The sequence below is a fragment of the Ursus americanus genome, chromosome X (genome assembly GCF_024610735.1).
Source record: "Ursus americanus isolate L20-20 chromosome X, mUrsAme1.1.p, whole genome shotgun sequence".
Taxonomy (NCBI): Eukaryota; Metazoa; Chordata; class Mammalia; order Carnivora; family Ursidae; genus Ursus; species Ursus americanus.
In genome coordinates, this window is record NC_142164.1 from 20,460,722 (window position 1) to 20,476,905 (window position 16,184).

Sequence of the window (16,184 nt, forward strand, 5' to 3'; positions counted from 1 at the left end):
AATGCTTGGCCAGAAAGCAATACTTCCAAGAGACCAACAGACCCAATGGGCAGGTACTTACCTAGCCTGGAGGGCCCCAGAGGTAAAGTTTTGATTTTATTTTTAATGTACTGACACTCTGCTTACATACAAAAGTTTAAGTTTAAGGTGGCTTTCAAATAATCCATCCAAATACAATAAAATAGACCCATTTGGAAGAGGGAAAGAGGGTCTTCATGGGACTCCCTGAAGGAGGGGAATTAAACTAAGTGAGGAGGTTCAGTGAACTCTACCTCCAGGAGTAAAGGCAGAGGGCAGAGCCCACAGCCTCAGAGGATAGACCAGGGATGAGGACTGTGAGAACCCTGCGTGGCTCTGGGACTGCTGACCCTCCCACTGTCTTTTCCTTGTTTTCCTCACCCCCATTCCAGGACTGGGAACGACATGATTCCCAGAGACCAGAGGACTGGAGAAATGCCCCCGCGAAGGCCCTTTCCTCCCCTGTGCACCTCACTAGCCATCCTGAAGGGCAAGCAGGTAGACTTGATGGGGCCCTGCAGAGGAGGGACCCCGAAGACAGCCTTTTAGGACAGACAACCCCACTTTCCCCAGTGGAGCTAGACTGCCAGGCTTTCAGTCCCATCTCTGTCACCCACTGGCTCTGTGGTCTCAGGCAAGTGACTTCATTTCTTTGAGCCCACAGTTTCCTCACCTGTGAAATGCGGTAATAATAGGACAAATTTCTTAGCGAGGTGACCAGGACTAAATGAGTTCACGTTTGTAAAGCTCTCAGAATGTACTCACTATAAAGAGTCAATGCGATATGAGTGTTTGTGAAGTCAAATATGCAACTACAACTAGAACCCGTGTTGTCTGTACCTTGTTCTCTCTGCCCCTGGCACCCAGCACTGCTGAAGTGGCAGTTAATATTACAGCAAAGATCAGCTGGGCTGAAGTGTCAGCCCTGGAAGCAAATAAACCAAGCAGGCACCCCTCCCCCATCTTCTGGACTCTGCCCAGGGACGGTCTTGGTGGTTACCAAGGCCGCACACAGTACTCAGCCCTGCGGTCCTTGTCTTGGTCCCGGTGGCAGTGATGACCTCACCTGCTTTCACCCTCAGCTTATCTCCTTATCTCAAAAGCAATGTCTTTACTCATCAGTTTGGGGCACTTGAACCCAAGTTGGCAAACAACCTGGAAGTGGGAAGAAACAATTGAGGGTGGGGAGGGTGAATGGCCAAGAGTCCTTGTATGGCAGTGGTTTAGAAGCGCCGTAAGTCACTGGAGCTTTGCTGTGGCCTGCACGGGCAGCCCGCCGTGGCCCGTCTCACTCTGCGGCCCAGGCCTCACCAAAAGCCCAAGTTCTGAAGTCGGAGATGTTGTTCTTCACTCTCCCTCCTGTCCACGCCTCTCTGCACCCTGAGCCCACCTCAGGCTGGTCACTCTGTCTTACGACCTGGGTCTGTCCTCCCTGGGCAACAGCACCTACCTAACTTCCATCAGAACGCGCCTACCCGACCTGTGTGTTTTCCCGCTTGGTGACAGAAATTGTCCTGAGTCAAGGGCAGATCACAGTAATGACACGTTTCCTGCATGTGGCAGAAAATACATGGAAAGGGACCGGCGTGCAAGGAGCTCTAGTGCCAGGGCCATGAGCAGCTCTGCTGTGGTTCCCTCTGGAAGAGCGGAACCGGAGGAAGGCCTGGGAAGGAAGCTGAGAGCCAGCAGGCCAGAGGAGCAGAGGACATCCTGGCAGTCTCAGGGAGTAGCAGCGGGGCAACCATTGGCAGGAGAGGCACAGAAATGGCACTGCAGGCAGCAGTCACGGGCTGTGTCAGGGAGCAGGGAGCGGATTGGTGGTAACGACATCAACAGCAGCTTGAGAGAGCTTAGAGCAGCCCCACGACAGCAGGAAAGTCAGAGACCCATGGGGGGGGCCTCTGAGCATGGCCAAGCACCCTGCTGGGGATGTCCCAAGATACTACTGAGGATGAAAGCTTCAAAGGGGACCTGAGATCCCGCAGTTATGCAGGTGGGAAGGGGAGTTCACACCTAACTGTTGCTGTGACCTTGGAGGCTGGGAGACTGGGTGCCCTTGGCCAGGTGGGCATAGCCCCTTCCCAGCCTTCCATCAGGTTTGCCAGCGATGCTGAGAGACAAGTGGGGTCCTCGCTTGCAGAAGAGGAGACCAGCTGGAGAATAGTGGCTTAGACCAGGTTCTGGCTGATCTGTGGCAGAGTTAGGACTCTAACCTCGGTCTGGGGGACATTAGAGCCTTTGCTCCCTCCACTGGGCCTCACAGCTGCCCCCAACTGAAGTTCTTCCATGGCTCCCAGTCCTCAGGACAGAATTCAATCTCTCCAGTTCATTGGCCATGGCCTTCCTCCATGAAACGTCCCATTGCCCATCTCTCCTCGGCCACATTCTTTCCACCCATCAGAGTCGAGTTCAAAAGTCACCTCATTCACTACACCCTGACCTCCATCTCGAATTCCTCCCTCCATAGTGGGGGCTTCCATAACATTTTGTTTGAGCCTCTATTTAAAAAGCTTTGTGTTGGGGCACCTGGGTGGCTCAGTCTGTTGAGCATCTGCCTTCGGTTCAGGTTATGATCCTGGGGTCCTGGGATCAAGTCCAGCATCGGGGCTCCTTGCTCAGCGGGGAATCTGCTTCTCCCGCTCCCTCTGCCCCTCCCCCCACTCGTGTGCAGGCTCGTGCGCTCTCTCTCTCTCAAATAAATAAATAAAATCTTAAGAAAAAAAAAAAGCTTTGTGTTAACCCTTTGTTTTCTTGATTGTCCCCTCCCAGATCACCCATCCCTGAGGGGCAGGAGCCAGCTTTTATAAATTACTGGAGGTACGGAAGAATCCAGGACAGAGTCCGGCAAAGAGTGGGCTCAATACAAGTTTGGTGAGTTGATGCCAAAAAATAAACCCCAACAATGTATGGTCTAGCCTCCCATCCTGAACCTGGAAGGAATGCCCTTGATGGAAGCAATTCTCTAGCCCCCAGAAGGCTGCCACGGTGCTGTTGGGTGGCCCTTCTATCACACACACCCTGTTTTGACAAAAAGCCAGCCCTGCCTGGGTTGTGTGTGTGTGTGTGTGTGCGTGTGTGTGTATAAATACAGGGGTGGTCACGGGGGATGGAGACATGAGTCAGTTTCATAGAAGCTGGTCTTTGCTGTGATGACACCCAGAGCCTCACCCCGCAGCTGGCCAGGCAGCAGGAAGGGGATTTATCCCCTCAAAGCGAGGGTCGGGCTTCCCTTTGCTGTGATTACAGGACGTAGTGGGCAGTTCTCATCCAGCAGGAGGCTCCTTCTCCTCATGAAACAAGATGGTGGTTCCCGTCCAGGAACTTTGTTAGCAAGGCACAGTGCGCCTGGCTGGAGCCCCTTGTGAACCAGTTAGCTTGGTTCGGTTCTGTGGGCACACACTGAGTCAGACCCTGAGCCTTGGCTGAGTGCTAAGCTTGGTAAGTCATGGTACAAACCTATGCTGCCCCCTCAGAGGCCTTGTGCTACATGTGGTTAGAGTACCACTGTGGCTCACCAAGGTTCCAGTCAATTCCACTTAAGCCTCTATTAAGTGGTCCTTGGCCACTCTCCCAACCATCTGTCTTTGGTAGCTTGATCCCTTTTTATTTCTCTGTCAGCTTATGCCTCTCTCCTCACTGTGTCCGTGCCAACTGCATGGTCCTTCTGTCAGTCTTGTATACTCGTCATGCCCCATCTAGCCACAGGGCCTTGGCTTGTTCTTTTTTCTCCACCTGGAATGCCCTTCCTTCCTCTCTTGCCCTGTGAGTTCCTTCTCCTTCAAGTCTCAACTCAAGTGTCACTTCATCTGGGAAGCTTGCCCTTACCCCCTTGCTAGGTTGAATTTCCTTATTAGTCTTCTTACTGCCTTTGTCACAGTTCCCACCATCTGCCTCCCAAACTTCCCCAGTCATGGAGAAGATCATGGCTCATGGCTGCCTCTCCCCTTCACGTGTGCTGTTACCCTGGGTGATATCAAGTTTCCTTTCAACAATCTACCTGATATCCTAGTTCTTCAAGTTCAAGCCCCTCAATTCAAAGACTTTCTCCTCCACTTCTCCTCAACTTCCCACACCTAAAGCATCATCTTGGGCTTTGCCATTGCTTGGGATTGACATCCTCCGATAGAGTGAACTCCAGCTTCGCATTCTCTGGCCACATCCTCTTATCCTTCTGTCAATAGTCCTCTCTCCCTTACTCCTATTATACCCGCTTTTTTACTTTCTAAAATTTCCTGTCACTTACCATATCCTACCTACCACTTACCTCACCCTATCCATTTATCAGCATCCCCAGTCTCATTTCCCTCCCTATTTGGTCCAGGTAACATAACCCATCACCCCAACTTCCCTTTTATTAGCACATTTAACTTTTCTGTACCTCTGTCCTTCCACTACATCCATCCTGCCGATCTCCATCTTCAAGTAAAGCACACTCCTACCCCAGGGCCTTTTCACACACTGTTCCCACTAATAAGAATGCTCTTTTTCCAGATATCAACATGGCTCACTCTACTTCCTTCAGACCTCTATTAAAATGTTACCTCTACAGAAAGACTGTCCCTGATCTTATTTGAACAGTGCCTCTATCATTCTTTATCCTCTTATTCTGCTTTATTTACATTCAGAGCATTTACCTGACAATATATTATTATCTGTTTGCCTATTTTTGTCCATCTCTCTCACTAGTATGCAAGCTCCATGAAAGTAGGAACTGTTTATTTTGTTCACTGCTGTATCCCAGAGCCTAGAAACACTGCCTGGCACTTAGCAGGCACTTGTAAATATTTGTTGAATGAATGAATAAACCGTGGAGCATTTGAACTCTCTGTCTTCTTCATAGGAGAAAATATCACACCTCTGTGGGTTGGAGTCAATCCAGATTCATGGTGCCCCATGTCAGTAGACCTCTTGATGGTACCTGGCATTCCTTTTACTTGTCCTGGGTCAGCTCCCTTTCCTGCTGCCCTCATAGGCAATTCCAGACTTTTACCCTGGTCCTCAGACCCCTAACCTGCCTGCATTCCATGACCGATGGACCTTCTAGTTGTTTCTGACTTTGCATTATTTCAAACAAGTGCACTGAAAATCTTTGCGCACATAGAAAGATTTCTCTAGGAGCCACGTCTAGAAGTAGAAAGTATGTATTTCTCTTGTTGGTAGATTCTGCCAATCTGCCATTCAAGAAAAGCTATACCAGGTCACACTCATACAACAGGGTACGAACGCAACTGTTTCCACAACCTAATCAACACGGATATCATCAATTTAAAAAAATCTTTTTAAAATTGATGGGTGAAAATTGGTTTCTTGTTTTATTTGTATTTACCCTATTGCTACTAAAGTTTGACTATGTTTCTGTATGTTTTATTTGTCTTTTATTTTTTCATCTCTGAATACCTGTTCCTTTCCTTAGCCCATTTTCCTGTTGGGTTGTTTGTCTTTCTTATGATTTAAAATGATCTTCATATATTTTACATATTCCTCCATTATATGTTTGACATATTACAAATATTTATATACCACAAATATTTTCTCTTTTAGCTTTGTCTTTTAAAGACTTAGTTTTTTGTAACAAATCTATCAAGATATTTTATTATTTCTAGGATTTGTGATCTACTTGAAAAGGAAATATTATCCCATGTTTTCTTAGATTTTTTTGATTTGTGTGTGTGTGTGTGTGAGAGAGAGAGAGAGAGAGTGCATGTATATTTAGCCCATTATCTCATCTGGAATTTATATTTGGATATGGTAAGAGGTACAGATCCAATGGTATTTTGGGTTTCTTTTTCTAATTTGGACAACTAATTGTCCCAACATCATTTATTGACTGGTATAGCTTTCTCATTGATTTACAATGTTTACACGGGGCTATTTTGTTCAATGGATCTGTTTGTGCCAATATCACACTGTTTTAATTATGATAGTCTATGTTTTGTTTTGAGAGCTGGTAGTGCAGGCCTTCCTTCCCCTTTACAAGTACTTCTTTGTCAGGGTGGCTGAGTGGCTCAGTCAGTTGAGCATCCAACTCTTGGTTTTGGCTCGGGTCATGGTCTCAGGATCATGAGATCGAGCCTCACCTTGGGCTCTGTGCAGATCACGGAGCCTGCTTAAAGATTCTCTCTCTCCCTTTCCCCCCGCCCCTCCCTGCTCTCTATCTTTAAAAAAAAATAGTCCTCGTCATATTCTAGAAATAAACAAATGGTAAACAAACAAACAAACGAACAAACCAACCCAAAACCAAAAACAAACAAAAACCCAAATATTTCTTTGTCAGTTTCTTTGCAGTTTCTTCTTTAGGTGATCTCAAGATCAGCTCCTCAAGCCTGACAAAATTCTGTTATTGATTCAAGTTGAGATTGCATTAAATGTATGAATTAATCTGGAGAGAATGTCTAACTTTCTAAGACTGGGCCTTTTTATTCTGGAGCATACCATGTCTCTTCATTGGTTCAGGTATTTTATGCCCTTGTGCCAAGTTTTCCATCCTCATACTCACCCACTGTGGCCTGATTTCAGCCCCTACGACTCCAACACAGGTGCTCTTGTTAGAGGCAGTAATGACCTTTGAGGTGTTCTCCCCTCGAGAGTGGGGGACTATGTCTACTCCCTTTGAAGCTGGGTGGATTTTTGTGACTGTTTTGACCAATAACATATGGTGAAAGTGACACCATGTGGCTTCTGAGGCTAGATCAGAAAAGTCGGTACAGCTCCTGCCTTGCTTGCTGAAATACTCCTTTTTCTTAAAAAAAAAAACCAAAGCGGTGAAATTTACGTAACATGAAATCAACCATTTTAAAGTGAACAATTCAGTGGCATTTAGTATATTCACAATGTTGTGCAATCACCACCCCCGTGTAGTTTGAAAACATTTCCATCACTCCACAATGAAACCCCATACTCGTTTCCTCTGCCTTCTCCCTGCCCCTGGCAGCTACTAACCTACCTTCTTTCTCTGTAGAATTACCTATTCTGGACATTTCAGAATAAGTAGAATCATAAACTATGTGACCTTTCATTTCTGGCTTCTTTCCCCTGGTGTAAAGCCTTTAAGATTCATCCATGTTTCAGTACTTCATTCTTTTTATGGTTGAATCATATGCCATTGTATGGATATATCACAATTTGTTCATTCATTCATCCACTGATGGAAATTTGGGCTTTTTCCACCCATTGGCCATTGTGAAGAGTGCTGCTGTGAACATTCATGTATGAGTTTTTGTTTTAACACCTGTTTTCAATTCTTTGGAGTCTATACCTAGAAGTGGAATTGCTGGGTCATAGGGTAATTCTAGGTTTAACTTTTTGAAGAATCACTGAACTATTTTCCACACTGTTTTACATTCCTACCAGCAATGTACAAGGGCTTCAATTTCTCCACAGCCTTGCTAATGCTTGCTATTTTCCTTTTTTTCAAAACAATAGCCATACTAATAGATACAAAGTGGTATCTCATGGTTATGATGTGCATTTTCCTAAAGACTAATACTGCTGAGCATCTTTTCATGCCCCTTTTGGCCATTTGTATATCTTCTTTGGAGAAATGTTTATTCAAGTCCCTTGCCCATTTTAAAATTGGTTTGATTGTTGTTGATTTGTGAGTTATTTATATATCCTGGACACTAGGCCCTTATCAGAGACATGGTTTGCAAATATCTTCTCCAATTCTATAGGTTATCTTTTCACTTTCTTGATAATGCCCTTTGATGAACAAAAGTTTATCATTTTGATGAAATCTAGTTTACCTATTTTTTGTTCTTTTGCTGCTTGGCTTTTGGTGTCATATCTAAGAATCCTTTGCCAAATCCAAGGTCATGAAGATTTACCTCCATGCTTTCTTCTAAGGGTTTTATAATTTTTTTTCTCTTATATTTAGGTCATTGGTTCATTTTGAGTTAATTTTTGTATAATGACCTGAGCACTCTTGTCAGAAATCAATCGGCCATAAGTGTTAGGGTTTATTTCTGGACTCTCTGTTCTATTCTATTGGATTTTCTGTCTGTCTTTATTCCAGTACCACACTCTTTTGGATACTGCAGCTTTGTAGTAAGTTTTTGAAACCAGAAAGTGTGAGTCCTACAGCTTTATTCTTCTTTTTCGGGATTGTTTTGGCCATCGAGCCCCTTTGTAAAGCCACATGAATTTGATGCTCAGCCTCCTCTTCTGCACAAAAAGGCCATTGGAATTTTGATAGGGGTTGCACTGAATTTTTAGCTTACTTTGGGCAATACTGCCATCTTCGCAATATTAAGTCTTCCAGTCCATGAGTAAAGGATGTCTTTCCAAGGCCTTCTTTCATTTGTTTTGGTACTTTTCACTATACAAGGCTTTCACTTCCTTGGTTATATATTTATTGATAGAGATCTTATTCTTTTGCATGTTATTATAAATGAAATTGTTTTCTTAAGTTCTTCGTGGCTTGTTTATTGTTGGTGTATGGAAACATGAGATCCTCACTTTCAAAGCCTTCGGCTGCCATGTAAGCAGTCCATGTACTCTGAGACCTCCAGGCTACGAGGAAGCTCAAAGTAATCCATTCGAGAGGCATTTTGGAGAGGTCCTGAGACCATATGAAGAGAGTGAGAGAGAGAAAAGGGGGGGGGATATGCTCAGGCAGCTCCCAGTTGCTCCAGCCACCTCTCTCCCAATAGTGTTCCAGCTTTGGCCACTCTGACTTACGACTGTATGAGAGACCCTGAGCCAGACTGCCTAGTCCCCCAAATTCTTAACCCATAGAAACCATGAGAGATAAAAGGAAAATACACTGATTTTTGTTGTTTGAAGCCATTAAGTTTTAAGGTGACCTTTTTTTTAAACACAGCAATAGATAAACAGAATAGTCTTCTAATGCAAAATCTAGACGACCATTTTGAAGGCATTGACCTCTCTGTCATAGATTATCTGGTAGAACTGTTCCCTCTTTGAAACTTTCTCTTTCATTGACTTCCCTGACAGTTTTTCCTGGTTTTCTTCCTCTGTCCATGGCTGCTGCTTCTTAGTCCCCTACCTACACTCCTTTTATTCTACCTTCCCCTCAAATATTGATGCTCTGGCCTCAGCCCTCTTTTTTTCTCTTGCATCTCACTCTCCCTGGAAAATCTCCCATCTAGAAGGAGATGCCAGCCCAGACCTCTTTCCTGAGCTCTCAACTTATAAAACCAATTGCTCATTGATCATCTTCACCTGGCTATCTCACACTCACGATGGCCAAAATGGATCTCTTCCATTCCCCCACAGCTCACATTTCTCATCCAATCACCTCCAATGTTCCTATCTCAATGAATGACATCTCTATCCACCCAGTTGTCCAAGCCAGAATCCTGAGAGTTATTTCAGACCCTTCCTTCTCTCCTGCCTTCACAATATGGCAACTGATCGCCATATTTATCATATCTACCTCCTAAGTACATCTAAAGATCATTGTGAGTGTCTTCCACATCTGCGTTCTCCCCTATAGATGCAAATGCACACACAGTCTTTCCTATACAGACCCACTGTACCCGAGCCATAGCTGGTGTGGTCGTGAGTTTAGAGCTGTTGGCTTCGCTGAAGAAGGCGAGCTGCTCAAGCCAGCCAGATCTCTCTAACTCCAAAGTCTACATCTTCACCACTGGCCACGGTGCGGGGGCTAGTTTTGTAAGAGGAGAATGGAGGCAGACAAACCAACCAGGGTCTGTGACAAGTACCACATCTCTGCCACTCACTAACTCTGTGACCTTAGGCAAGGCATTCACTTCTCTGAGTCTCAGTTCATCTGTAAAATGGGGATAATAATAATTTTCCCTACTTGCAAGGTCGTTGCCAGGATTCAGTAAGATAATGCACGTGTTAACACTTTGCATAGTGCCCTGCACACAGCAAATGCTCAATAAATGATTGGGGAACGTTTAAGAAGGAGACTTAGCGACTGGCTGGCTCTAGCAGCTCACTTTGCTGAAGGCGACAGCTCTACCCTCACGGACCACACCAGCTGTGGCTTCGGTATGTTGGGTCTGAAGAGGGACGGCTGTGTGTGTATTTGTGTGGATTAGGGGAGAGTGTGGGTGGTGCTGAAGACACCGCCTTTTATCCCCAGGTCAGGGAGGCAGGTAGGGGCTGGAGAAACGGGTAAGTACAGGGAAGCCGGCTTAACCTAACTGGAGCCAGCATATCTGCATCCAGACAGCAGAGGGCAGCAGAGGTCGATGTGCTTACAGTTCCCCGGGGTTGGGGTGGGGGTGGGGGTGGGGAAGAGAAACCTAAAGGAAGAACTTGGGGTCCTAATTCAAATGCAGGGTGGGCTGGGGAAGCTGTCCAGAGAAGAGGTGTACTCTTGGGCTTCCTCTCCCTTGGGGCCTGGGATGAAGATAATTAAGGAAGTAGGGCAGCTTGGGAAGGGTAGGAGGGGCTAGAATTTAGGGGTGATAGCTGAGTGAGTTGCACTATTTACAAAGTATATTAAAGAAAACACATCTATCCTAGTCTTGTGTGTGTTTGGGCCTTCTCTCTTTTCTCGGAGTCCCAATGGTCCTTCTAAAGGCAGAGTTATCAACTGGGGACCCTAGAGGGTGGATACCCTTATGTGTGTTAGATGATGAATTTGTAGTACAGGTAAGGAACATGTCCCTAAGGTCCAAATGAAAAAAAGGTTCAGGCTCAGGAGGAATCTAAGGCCCAGGGGAGGAGAAATGACTCGCCTAAGGTCATATAGTTAGGATTCAAAGTAAAAGTCAACACTTACTGAAACCTTACGGGTACTGCTGAACACATTACATACATCACCCCACTTAGTCCTCACAATAACCTTATGAGGCAGAATCGGATGTTGTATCATCACATTTTACAAACAAGGAAATGGCAGCTCAGAAAGGCTAAGCCACTTTTCCAAGGTGCACAAGGATGTGAACCCAGCCTGACTCCAGTACCTATGCTATTAACTACCATATTCTCGGCTACTAGTAAGCCTAGACCCAAGATTAGGTCTCCAGACTCCCAAATCACTTTTTTTTAAAATCATTACTGCATGTTGCATTGGATGAAAACACAGTTTTCAGTAAGTCAAATCCTGGTCCCAAATTATGTATAAAGGCAAGGCAGTTTGCTACTTCAAATGGATTCTCAGTTAAGTCTCTTGTAAGGTAAATACCCCCATTAAAAAAAAACCTCCTCTCATCCATAATTTACCTGTTCTGTGGTGTTCCTGTATTGTGTGAACTATCTGGGGGATGTGTGATTGGTGAGCTTCTTACAGAGCATTCATGCCTATCTGTGTTCTGCTTTAGGGGTCATCTCTCCCAGCCTGCTCTGGCTCTTTTCTGGGCTGCCTTCCTACACCAGACTATCAGTGTAAGTCCAGGGACAGTGAAAGAAAGTTAAGGCAGTGAGATTTTGGGGCCAATCTTCTATTTTGTTTTCCTTGTACTATTGCTTATTGTTGACCAAGCAACCACTCTTATTCTTATTCAGTGTTTGTCTGCATGGAGGGATGTATGAATACATTCATTCAGCACTTCCTGAGCGCCTACTATGTGCCAAACACTATGCTAAATCCTGGTGGACACGGGGATGAACAAGGTATGCACAGTTTGAGTCTAGAAGGAAAGTGTGTCAATTGCAAATCATTGCCTCTCGGGTGTCCCTTCGTGCAGTCCTGTCTTCTCCATCCCTGTTGCTTGAGCTCGAGCTCTCACCAGCTGTCCCTTTCTTGGGTCACTGCAGCTGGTCTGCCAGTCTCTGCCTCCTCCCAAACCCCCACCCCAGCCTACACATAGCAGACAGCAGCAGACAGACTCCACCTTTGAAAACATCCCTTTCAACATGTCACATCCTTCCCCTGCTCAACCTGCTCAAAATCCTTCAATGACTCTCCATTTCCTGTCAAATGCGGTCCAAATTCCTTCACCATCTGGCTATAGCCAAGCAATTCCGTGAGCCCATCCTGCACTATCTTCCCCTCCCTACCCTTACTTCCTACCTGTCCCTCTGCTCTAGTAGGGAGGGTCTTCTTACTGTTCCTATACACTGCCATCTCATTCCTAATCTGTACTCCAGTTCCATCTCCTCCAGTCCTACCTGTCCTTCAGAAGATCCAACCAGAATACCACCTCCTGGAAGCTTTCCAGTAAAGACTGCCCCCTTCCTCCGCTCTTCCTTCCCCATAATCATGGGCCCAAATCCTGGGTGGTGCAAGGATCAAACAAGATGCCATCGTGGGCAAATGTTTTGTATCACATAACGAGGTGGTCTTCATATAGATTCTCATACCTACCATTTACTGCCATATCTGCCGTTACTACCTCTGCCAGATAGTGGCAATCAATGGTTTACAGACACTGAATCCTCATAACACTCCATGGAGTAGATAATATCTGTTATTAAGTCATTCAGATGAGGACCTGAGGCTCAGAGAAGTTAGATATCTGGCCTGAGATCGCACTTATACATACATAGGTCCATCTGGGGAGCCTATGCTCTTTCAGGAGATGGTCCATCCAACTGAGCTTGGTTGAATCTCAATTCTGCTTTTGTTTTTTTGTTCTTTGTTTTTTGTTTTTAGCTTCCTGTGGTTCACCTCTATATGGCCTTTGAGGCTTTTTTACGCTGGGTTTTTAAAAGTTCTACTGACATTTCTCCTGGTCGTGACTCTCTGTTTTTATCATTTTTTATTGTCGTAAGCCACTTCCAAGCTTTTGGGAGACAAGGCAAAAGTAATTAAATACATGCAGATAAAATGCACTTCTATTTTCCCTCTGAGTGTCCAAGAGAGAAGTGGGCTGGTGTGCTGGGCAAGCATCACCTAACCCTGAGCTCTGTGAGGCCTTGAGGAAAAAGGCAATCCAAGTCAGAAGCCAAAGGCCAATTCCTTCTGTGAAATAAAAGAGCACAGAGTCTGTGCCAGGTCCTCTAGCAAAATGCCAAACTGTGGCATGGACTCTATTTCCTTCCATAGTTTTATTTTTATTTTTAAGGAGCCATCAGGTGGTAACGGATGATTCATGCTTTACTTACTCTTCTTGTTTATTTCCCTTCCGCGACCTTCAGATTTTTTTCCCCTAAATGTTTGTTCCGGATTTTGACAAAACACTCAGGTACTAGACTTGCTCTTGGTAACTTTTTTTTTTTATCTAATGTCTTCTTAGGGAAAAAATGAAAGGAAGTGACAATATTCCAAAACCATCTTTTATTCCATCAGTAGATGGATTGCACCTGCTACATCGAAGGTCACTCACTGATCGTTTCCTTTTTCAGTAAAACCTCATTTAGAAGACACTCCATGAGTACCATGAGTAGGCTTAGGCCCTACCTGACCCTACTTTGCCCACTCTTGGCAGAAAGAGCCATCTGAATAAATGGACTCCAGGCACTGTATTTCCATTTTCTAGGCAGCAAATTTTGTCACTCCTTTGGAAGCACCATTTGCATACAAATGATTGATGCTGGGGATCCATTTTTTTTTTCCATTGGCAAGTCTCGATTAGGCTACAATTTGTTAGCCTACTTAGAGTAACTGTGAATTATTCAAAGCAATAAAGCTTCATTTCTTTACAAGTAACCTACAATACAAATGATTCACTAATTTGAAGGGCTACCTCCATTAGTTTGAGTAAGTGAGGTTGGACTACATTCAATAACAATTTATTGATTTCCTTCATCATTCAAATCATTCCCCCTAGGCAAGAATTCTTTTTAACAGCCTCAGAACTCTAGGAAGACTGGAACAGTGGGCTCTCCCTTGGAGACAAAAATGTGCTGTCCACTCACCTATCCTCGAGTTGGAACCTTAGTCTTAGGGATCCCTTTGCACTGATACATCCACAGGCTTGCAGTCTGTCCTCTGTGGCTAAAAAACATGGGCTGAAGGTTCATGGTCAGGATATGGCTGGACTGGAGGATTGCTTCTGTGTGATGCAGCCAAGTTGCTTTATCTCTCTAGGTTTGAGTTACCTCATCCTGCAATCATATACTAAGCCCGTGAAAAAGATTAAGGACAGTCAGAGGCCAGGGTCAGGGCTCTGACTGGGAATGAAGATCTAAGTGAAGGGGATTTTCTTTTCTAATCCTGACTGCCTTGCCTGCTTACAGGTAGCCCTGTGCTGTACCCACTGAGCTAAAGACACAAGACTCTAGACAACTAGAGAAGACTAGAATTATAGGACAAAGACATTGAAGAAGGTGGGGAAAGATACTGGATAATTCATATTCCCCGCCCAGTGCTTACACACTTTCTGTAAAGAAGATAAGAAGGAGACGCTCGCTTCCACAGTTACTGGTGTAGCAAGGTGTTCTCGGATTCCGAATAGATGTTTGAAATGGGTGTCTTTCTTTGTTGGGAATTTTTCTCTAGGAGACTCTGGCCATGGCACGCTGCTGAGTATGCTTCAGTGGAGTGTCTCTTCTTTCCCTATACTAAGGGTGGGGAGGAAAGGAGATGGGCTGGGCCACCTTGGCCATGTTTTGAGTTACCAAACGACAATAGAATTCCTGCTTAGAATGCTAGGGAAATGGGTTTCTCTGATCTCCTGGGAGGAATTGTAATCACAAGTTTTGAAAAGCCTAGGGAATCTGTAACTGAAGGCTGTCTTTCATTTGGGACAGGAAGAGACAGACACGGAGGGTGAGACTGATAAGTGCAAGGGCGTGAAGCACCACTTCCCCCTGCAGGATGCTGGAGCTGGCTTAGAGAAAGGGTGGTGGTGGTGGGGCTGGGGGAATCTACCCTATTTGACCTAAAGGCTTGCAAGCACCCTATGAGGTCATTACCACTATTATCCCTGTGCTACAGGTCAGGAAACTGAGGCACAGAGAGAAAGAGAGGTCACACGGCTAGTGAACTGCAGAGCTGCAATTTGAACCCCAGATTGTCTGACTCCAGAGCCTCCAGTTATGGTTATTTGGAAATACGCCTGGAATAGCAGAGAGAGATGGAGAAGAAGAGGTGGAAGGGGTTATGGTAACGTGGCCCCTCAAGAGCCCTGAGGTGACCTCAATGCCAAGAGGTAGCTTAGTGTAGTGGTTAAGACCATACATTAGGGGTCCAACAGTGTAAGTCAACAGTCTGGGTTAAAATCCCAGATCTACCACTTCCTGACTGTGAGACCTTGGGCGAGTTACTTGACCTCTTCATGCCTCAGCTTCTTCATCTGTGAAGTAGGGAAATAGGGGTAATCATTGTACTCACTTCATAGAGTTCTTGTGAAGATTGAATGAATCAATGCAAGAGGATGTTTAGGTACCACTCGACACTCAGTGAATGCTACTTACTTACTTAACCTCTAACGTAGCGACAAAGTGCGCGAGTGGTAGGTCTGTGGTCAGCTGGGAGCTCTGTGAGCCTCAGTTCCTCCCTGAAACCTGAGGGTTCCCATGAGACGTTGAGGTGATGCAGGAGAAGAACGCACAGTGAGTACTTGATTCCCAAAGCCGTTTTGCATTATTACATCAGCCCCATGCAACTAACCCTAGGGTAGAGTCCACATTCTCCTGTTGGCCTAGGATTTGGGAGTTCAGACATTAAATAAGTGGGCAATTGGCAAGGGATGGGGAACACCTTGAGTTATGCAAGGAATTGCATTTTTAATGCAAGTGACCTTATGTCCTGCTGACAGACAGTGAAGAGGGAAAGAGGCCATGGCCTCAGATATCACTGGGCCCAGATTGAGAGCCTCGAGAATCCAAGCCCTGTAATGTGGTAGAGCTGAAGAGGAGAACTCAGCCTCCAGAGCCAGACCTGCCTAGGTTCAATCCCAGCTCTAGCACATATGGTGCGAGTCGCTTTGTCTTTCCGTGCCTTTGTCTTTCTGTGCCTCAGTTTCCCCACATGGGAATTGGAGATCATAGTTGTACCTTCCTCACAGTGGTGTTATCAGGATTAAGTGTGTGAACACGTGTAGAGAGCTTAGAGTAGTGCCTGGCGCGTAGGATGATTATTGTTGATTTATTTCCAGAGAAACGAGGAAGACGAATGAAAAAATGAAGGAAAACTGTGGCACTCCTCTCCACCCTCTCCCCTTCCCCACCGGCTGGAAGACGCTCCTGTCCAAATGGGAAATTGTAGCTAAAATAGCACAATAAAAGAAAGGAAGCAGATGGGCTCCCACTTGCTGTCCTGAGGAATGTGCTGACTGTTCAGGACCAGGACTTTGGCAGTCACTTAACACAATCACGAAGCAAAAGGAAATGATCAAGTCTGT